Genomic DNA, 8,116 nt, shown 5'->3' with positions numbered 1-8,116 from the left:
TGGTGCAGCGTTCCAAACGTTGTGTAATCAAATACACCAGTATGACAGTATATTAAAAATTCATATCATAATGGGAAAAATATACCAGTATTCCAGCTCTAAGTATATGCATTTTATTTTGAATTCTTGCCTGTATTTCCTTGTGCTAAGCTTGCAGGAGAAGAACTCAAACTGTGGTGCCAACAAGCTCTCAGAGGGAGCCGTCTGGCAGCTATTAATCCTCCTTCTCACCAACCACAAGTGTAAATTCTTCCAACTTTCAGACCTGACTTGGTCCGACCGTGCCGGCCTCTCGTCTTTACACCATCGTAGAAAAATCTAAACGCAGCGCTCCGGGCCGAGTTTGTGTTGCAGAGTGTGAATGAATTAGGCCGACGGCTTGGATCGCTTCCCCTACAAACAGCTATTATGAGATTATAATATCATTTACACATAATTTGAATATGTATGACCAAAGCAGACGCAAAGAGGATTATTAATATTTTTATTTTTTTTTCTGCCGGTGCTATTAGGCAGCTTTCCAGTCTTTGCACATTGTTATGAAATACCACGGCTCTCTGGTTGGGCCAAGCTGCTGACCAAATCGCTCATGAATCTGGGCCCTATAGTAAAGAAACGACAATTAAATAACATCTACGTTTTTTTTTAATTCTTCCACAAGCTGTCTTTTCTATTCACATTCTCAACAGTCATCCAGACAGGATGTGGAATGCCCCCGAATGGGCGGAGGATTCCCCTCGGAGTGGGGGGAGGAACCGGAGCGGCGGGGGCTGGATTCCAAGTTTGGGAAAGGAAAGGGTCACGTTCCTGTTTGTTTGCATTATGGGATGGCAGCCGCAGCGGAGATCTGGACGGGGATGGGTCGGGGCAGGGTCCTCCGGGGTCATTCCCTCCCATCATCACATTCACAGCTGCTGGGGCCGGGGAAGTGTGGGAGGACGAGGGCAGCGGGTGGAACCAAAAAAAATAAATTAATAAATAAATAAAACAATAAAAATCTCCCATGATGTACACTCCTCAAGCATGCTGGACTTGAATGTGGACGATGAGGTGGAACCTGTTGAACACAGCTGAGTGGAGCACTGTGGAGCAGCAGCATGTCCAGTATGAGTGAACGGGTTTTAAAAGAGGAGCAACGATGTTCCGCCAAACTTCCTTGAAAAAACAAAGGCTTAAATGAAACACAGCAGCACAAATGAATGCACGGTTTCTGCAGATGCAGTTAGACATTTAGTACCAGTCCACTAGCCCCTTTCAGAATCAGAATCAGAATTTCTTATTGATCCCAGGGGGAAATTACTCCTTTCCATCGTGCAGCACAGTCTGATCAGTGGGAAGGAAAATCGGTCTGAATATGTTTTGGTCATGTTCCTTTCAGAAAACAAATATTAAAAAACCAAAAAAAAATGAGCCGTAGTTTGATTTTCATTTTAGAATTCAAAAATATAAAATGAAATTCAAGGTATTTTTCTTTATCAAGGTCGAGAATGGATTAATTTTATGTTTCTAAAACCAAAAAATAAAATCGTTAGAAGACAAACAAAAAAAATACGACCGTTTTTTTTTTTTTTTTTTTCATATTGTGTAACCGGAAGTTGTCCTTTTCTAATTAAGAGAACGTAAGAAGACGGCGCTGTGTTGTTTTTTGAAACAATAAAAGAGCCTCAGTGAAGACGACATGACTGCAGAAAACTAAGCCTCAGGTAAAAAAATTAAAATAATTATATAAACAGGGAATAGTTAGCTGCTAGCTAACATTACTCTGATATGAGTGTAGAGATTTCTGCAGATGACAAGTCTTGTTTTGCCATCACGTCAAAAATCACATCAGAGTAAGGTTCTAACAAAATATGAAAAAAAAGGTGCTTTTTTTGTTTCTGTCTTCCAACAATTTTATTTTTCATTTTTAGAAACAGAAAATGAGAATGAGTCAGTTTTTAAATTTTTTTTGTCCATTCTCGATCCCGATAAAGAATTTTAAAGAACATTTTTTAGTCGAATTTTAAAATGAAAATCAAAAATCCACTCATTTTTTGTTTTTTAATATTCTTTTCTGAACGGAAAATGCTATGACCGAAACATACACGGACTGAAATCATTTGCAAGAATGTGTTTATTTCAAATTTCTGTTAATGAATATGGACCAAAGTCCACCCAGTTGTTTTTAAAATGATAGTTAGTAAATGTAACACCACTCACAGCAGGACAGAGGAAAGAAAAGGCCTGCAAATACCTTAAAATACCTTTCCGCTCTCTTTTATAGCCACCGTATCCTCAGCTGCACTGTTGAACGTCCGTTTCCACTACCTGTTTTTCCCATCTCTTCACCCCTGCATTTCCCATTTGCAGGGCTACGCCGGCTTCCTTCCTCTCAGGACCAACAGGATGTGCTACTTGGACCGTACGTGCGACATTCTGTGACCTACAAATCATTTTTAGCTCTGTCTAGCGCTGCTGAATCCTTCTCCCGTTTCGCATCACACAGCTGCTGTTCAATGTAAACGGGGAAACTGATGTTTTCTTTTAATGGTATTTGTTTTAAACACTGTTAAAAAGACCCCACGTCCTCATACGGGGACGTTAGTTCCAGGTTTGTGGCAGCTTCTTATTTGACTTGATTTAAACTTTTATCCTCATAACTAGATACGTAACAAAATAGATGAAACCTCATCTAATTTTTACTTGTTTATTTATGCTTATTAACCTCTAGTTCAATATGACACACAAACTCTATCATTATTTGCAATTCTGCAATTATATGTGTAGCCATGAAAATGAAAACAGTTTTTCTTTTTGTTATTTTGGTCACTTTACTATAATATATGATATAATATTTATATTACTATATGAAATAATCCTGGTGTCCACACATGAGGACATAATTTCTTCCAAAAACTACTTCCTGTTGAAAAACGATACTTAGTTTATAGTTCTTCGGTCCTGCTCATCCCAAATAAAGAAAAATAATGAAGAAATTAAAAATGCATAGTAAACAACAGCTCAGGTCTCAGGAGATTAAGCCATTAACAAATCCCCTCATGACATCTTAACTTTGAATTCTTAACACGGTAAAGAGGAGATGATTCCTATAAGTAGAGAGTAGAGTAATGGTGCAGCACATTAAAAGCCATTATAGACAAGTAGTATTCCTTTTTTCTTTTATGTTCCCACGATTAACAGACCCTGTGCGAATCTCAATCATATGATTCAGTCATAAACTCCCAGTTTAGCACATTTTCAAACCTGCCCCCGTCTTTTTTTTTTTTTTTTTTCCTGCTTTGTCAGGTTGAAATCCTGGTGATTCAACTCATTACTTCCAGCCGTTTAGCTCTAAGTCCACGGCTGATAATGGAGACGAAGGAATATCACATAGGAGACAGCAGAAGGCTTTTGACAGCATGTAGTAATTGAACCTCTTGAGACCTGAGATTTAGTTTTCTTATGCATTTTGAATTTCTCCAAGGTTTTTTGAGATTATTAAGACCTAAGAAGTATAAAAAACTAAAAATTACATCCTCATATGTGGACATGAGGATTATTTCACTGTATATTTTAATAAAGTCAAAATATAAAACTGAACATGGCTGTGCAAAGACAGAATTGCAAATAATGAAGTCCCAACGTCCTCAAAGGAGTACTTTCTAATTAGCAAAGTTATAGCTCGTTAGTATTGATAGAATTTGTTAAATTTGCTCCTCATATCGATCTAGAAAAGTTAATAAGCATAAATAAACAAGTTTCAACCATAAAATTTGAGGTTTTGCACATTTGTCATATGATCAGCTACAGGATGGACTTGCTGAAACGCTTGCTGTCATGTTTTTACACCAATTTTTATCTAGTTATCTAGAGAATAAGAGTCTAAATGAATAAGAAGCTGCAACAAACCTGAAACTTAACGTCCCCGTATGTGGACGCAGGGTCTCAGGAGACAGCTTTCCAATGCTAATGCAAGGAAAACAGCATTAGCACACGATGTAATATTTAATACCTTTAAAGTAGTTGACTAGTGTTGGAGTTACCGCTCCATAATAATAATAACTGTTGTCATGTAGTTCTCTTCATCGCGCTCCATCGGTCACATTCTGAGGCGTAAATGCCTCGACTCACATCTCACATATATCTCACTTTGGAGCGGCGCTGCTTTCTTATTCCACCGCCGATCAGCGTTCAATTTATCTCCCTCTCGCCGCGATTCAACAGAGGTGATAAATCCCCAGAGCCGAAGCTAAAACAACTGACCTCAGCTGCTCACTGACGATAACAGCCGCACGCTCACCTAAACTGAAATCAATACTTTTATCTTTTTACACTTTTTTTTTAAAAAAACATTTTAGCTGAACATGGAGAATGGATGGTTTTATTTTTTTTTTCCTCCCTCCTGGGTGCTTGTGTAAAAAATGAATGATGAAAAAGAAAGCATTTGGACCCCAAATAGTTCTGCGCAGATGTTTTTTTTTTACAGTCACATTTCACAGCTCTTTGCAGCAATCCAACTCGTATCCCTCCCCACCCCCCGGCTGTTCTCTGACATTTGCTCACCCTGCTGCTGCTCTATCAAATCTTCAACAGGAGTACAGTGTTCAACACGGGGATGTTTTTTTCCTCCCCGTGGACCGAACCTCATCAGATTGACATACTTCACGGTAAATTGGTCAAGGTAAAGTGGAGGCTTCTGTTTCCATGGAGCACGCGGTCATGAGACGAAGATGACTCACAGTCAGCTGTTACTAGACCCTTCTGAGTATGATTCACTGTGCTTCACTCGCCTATTTCTCTAAATGGCTCTTTGATTACAGGTGGAGAGCGAGTGAGAAGTGTATTTGTGCACAGGTCAACACATCACTTTATAGTAAATAATGAATAATTGCGTATGCACCTGTATGACAGAAATACAGGATTAATAACAGCTGCGTTGTTTCTGTAATGGGAAGCAAGACGAGAATTCAGTCCACAATTAGGCGCCACTCATTGCGTACAGTGTGACTGAGCACAGCGTGTGCACCCACCTGTAGCTGTATTTATGAGCTGGTCAGCATAATCAGGGCCGCAAAGTGCGCTCGCTCAGAGCAAAACCTCTCCGTCTGCAGATGGAGCTCACAGCAGACTCGGTTAAAAGTGCGATTCGTCATCGGTTCTCAGCCGCAGTAAAGAAAGCGTGCAGAGCTTTGCCACGCATGGCATGTCTGGGTTGACTCGCTGCTCCTGTTAAATATAGTTGAGCCGTGTTTTTTTTTTTTTTTTTTGCTGTGTTGTGTTGCCATGTGTGGTGCTGTGACTTGTGTGGCAAACACTACATGTTGATGTGGAGATAGAGGGATGTTGGGGCTTGTTAATGTCATTAACCCTTTATATGCAACTCATTGAAATACTTGCAGTTACTAAATTTCAGCTAGGGCTGGGTGGTATACAGGTTCATACCGATATGATGTGAATTTTTAATATACCAGCATATCAGTGTATTTGATTACAAAGCATCCAGAACACTGCACCATGAGACTGTTTCAGACTGGACCATTTTCACATTTTCACATGGTGAAGATGGAAAGGTCTGAAAAATGAAGCGTCAGAACAAGAAGGTTTGTGCACTAAAAAGGTGCTGTGTTGGTTGTTTGCTTTTTTAGGTTGACCAGACGTCCCTGATTTCTGTCCCTAATGACCAGTTCCCTTGTTAAAGCTTCCCCTACACTGTCCCCAGTTTTAACTTTTATGAATGAGAAAAAAATGTTTTTTCTACAGACTACAGTTATTACGGTAGCCACTCACACTGCTTTTGACATTAAAGACATAGCAGTTTAAATATGTTTAGATATGAATAAATATGGCAAAATAAATGAAACTGTAATTATTCCTGTTTCTTCATTTCATCTTGATAATATTTATTTATTTTTTATCTCTGAGCTGTAAACGTCTCCAGATTTCCACATCAGTGCTAACATGGGGCCATGAAAATCTGTTTTACTACTTGTGTGGAATTATTCTACAATATTTATTCATCATCACATTAAAATATTCTATCCTTAGTCAATCTACTGCATTAATTCTTCTGTCAACCAGTAGAAAATGTAGTGAACGCATGATTATGCATGAAAAAAACAAAAAAAACAACCATAATATACATTTTTGGTCATACCACCCAGCCTGAATTTGAACCCTTGAGATTTTTATTGTAGAGCAAAAGAAGACTTTTTACTTTTGCAACATTTCTCAATTTTTTTTTTTTTATTATTATGTTCATGTAGAAAATCAAGATGAAAAGTTACCATATAGTTCCTTGTCCTTAAGTGTCAAACAAATAAACATGTACTCAGACCATCAGAACATAACAGCAGATACAGACACTTGTCAACATTATCACATTAGTTCTTCTTCGTGGCACCTTATAAATCAGTTACGCTCAGCGCCCATGCAGTAGTGGACCTTGTAGACCACATTAGACCTGAGCTTTGATCTTGACTGACTTCTAAACCTCACGAGAAGCACAGGGACACAATTTAAAATGTGTTTTGAAGTTACCAAATATGGTTCCTGACCCTATAACGCCCCAACGTTAAACATATGGGCCATGGGCCAAAAGTGTCCCACCAGAGGGTCTGATTTGGCCTGCAGCATGAATTTGCAAAGTGTGGAAAAATTACATAGAAGACTGCAGTTTTTCAATTAAATGAATACCTGTTCCTAATTTGTACACTGTTGTAGTCGGACAAGTGGACAGAACACAACACTACAACCCAGAACTAAACAGCAGACAACAATAAAGCCAACTTTCATGTATTTGTTTTAAGAAACTGTTTTTTTTAAAGAATAATTTATTAAATGTACATTCTCCAAATTCACTTCTTTTGCACTAAAACAAATGGAAAAAGTCTGGAGTCGTTGATACTTACAGGTTTTTATTGTGTTATATGTTCCTGGCTCGACCCACTTGAGATCAAATTGGGCTGAACATGGCCCCCTAACTAAAACGAGTTAGACACTCCTACTATTAGGGTTGAAAGGTTAAGGGTTAAAGTCCTTATAGGAAAGTCTCGCCAGTCGTGAGGCATCTTGGTAACGTCACTGGACATAAAAAACTAAATCAAGTTTCTGTCTAAATGAATAAGGAGGCAGCTAAAAGGACATAAAAGCTGCACGTCTACAATCTGCATCAAATTTGACAAGCTGCTTGAAATTGGGACAAAAAAATACATAAAAGGTTTAAACCGTTTCCAGGCTCACTCGCCCCCGGAACATCACGACATGACTAACATATATAACACATCCCAGCAGAGCACTTGAACGAATGCCGTGATAATTCATGTTATGGACACAGTGAGCCAATAAAAACGCTAAGTACACTTAAAACTTCTTGTTCGACATCCACCTGCTCCTGGCATCGCACAGTCAAAAAACATGAACCTCAGCTTTACATTTGTGTCGGTGTTTCCAGCGTCTGCTGCTAGGAAGCAGAAATATTGAAATACGCTTCATACAACAGCCATCTTTGACTTATAAAGTCTCTGATGTCCATATCATAACCTGACCACACTTTCAATGTAATATGCATGAGCTATATCTGCCACACCTTTGCATGTGATTCATGCAAAATGATTCACTGCCATAAGTCAATAAAGAATAGTTCAGCTGATGTCATCCTCCCTCAGTGCGTTTACATGCACAGCTTAATCGAGTTATGCTCTAAATTCGACTTTCTGAATAAAGTCCTTGTCCCAGTTTACATGCAACAGTGAAAATTGAATAACTGGAACGGGAACATGTCCTCCTCCTCCTCCACACTAGGTGGCGATATGTGTTTTTTCAGCGGGTTAATACGTCCTGTTATTACTATTACTTCATATAATAAACAACCGGAATTGTTCATGCAGCAGACCGGCATTTCAAACAACAACCAGATGGATAATAGTTCAGCATTTTTTAGTCTTGTACGTAACGTGTGCGCTACTTATGATGCAGATAAGATGGCGCTATCCCTCAGGTGGTTCTTCTACCAGCTCTGTTTGCTGCCTTCTTCTAGGTAGGTATCAGATCTGCTGGGGGAGTATCCTGCACTTCCAGATGACGTCACGTAGTTGTTAGGAATGGTAACGTCCCATTTTATCATTTGTTGGTCAACAGG

General features: G+C 38.9%; 1 long non-coding RNA gene across 1 annotated transcript; it reads right to left on the bottom strand.

Annotated features, from left to right (window-relative positions):
* Positions 1-467: 467 nt before the first annotated feature.
* LOC125011150 lies at positions 468-5,186 on the bottom strand. Its single transcript, XR_007113130.1, has 2 exons — positions 5,010-5,186; positions 468-911 (listed from the first exon to the last, which is right to left on the bottom strand). It is a non-coding gene; the product is annotated as an uncharacterized LOC125011150 (long non-coding RNA).
* Between the last annotated feature and the right edge of the window lie 2,930 nt (positions 5,187-8,116).

Source organism: Mugil cephalus, chromosome 7 (assembly GCF_022458985.1).
Source record: "Mugil cephalus isolate CIBA_MC_2020 chromosome 7, CIBA_Mcephalus_1.1, whole genome shotgun sequence".
Lineage (NCBI taxonomy): Eukaryota > Metazoa > Chordata > Actinopteri > Mugiliformes > Mugilidae > Mugil > Mugil cephalus.
This window is presented reverse-complemented; position numbering and strand designations above follow the sequence as displayed.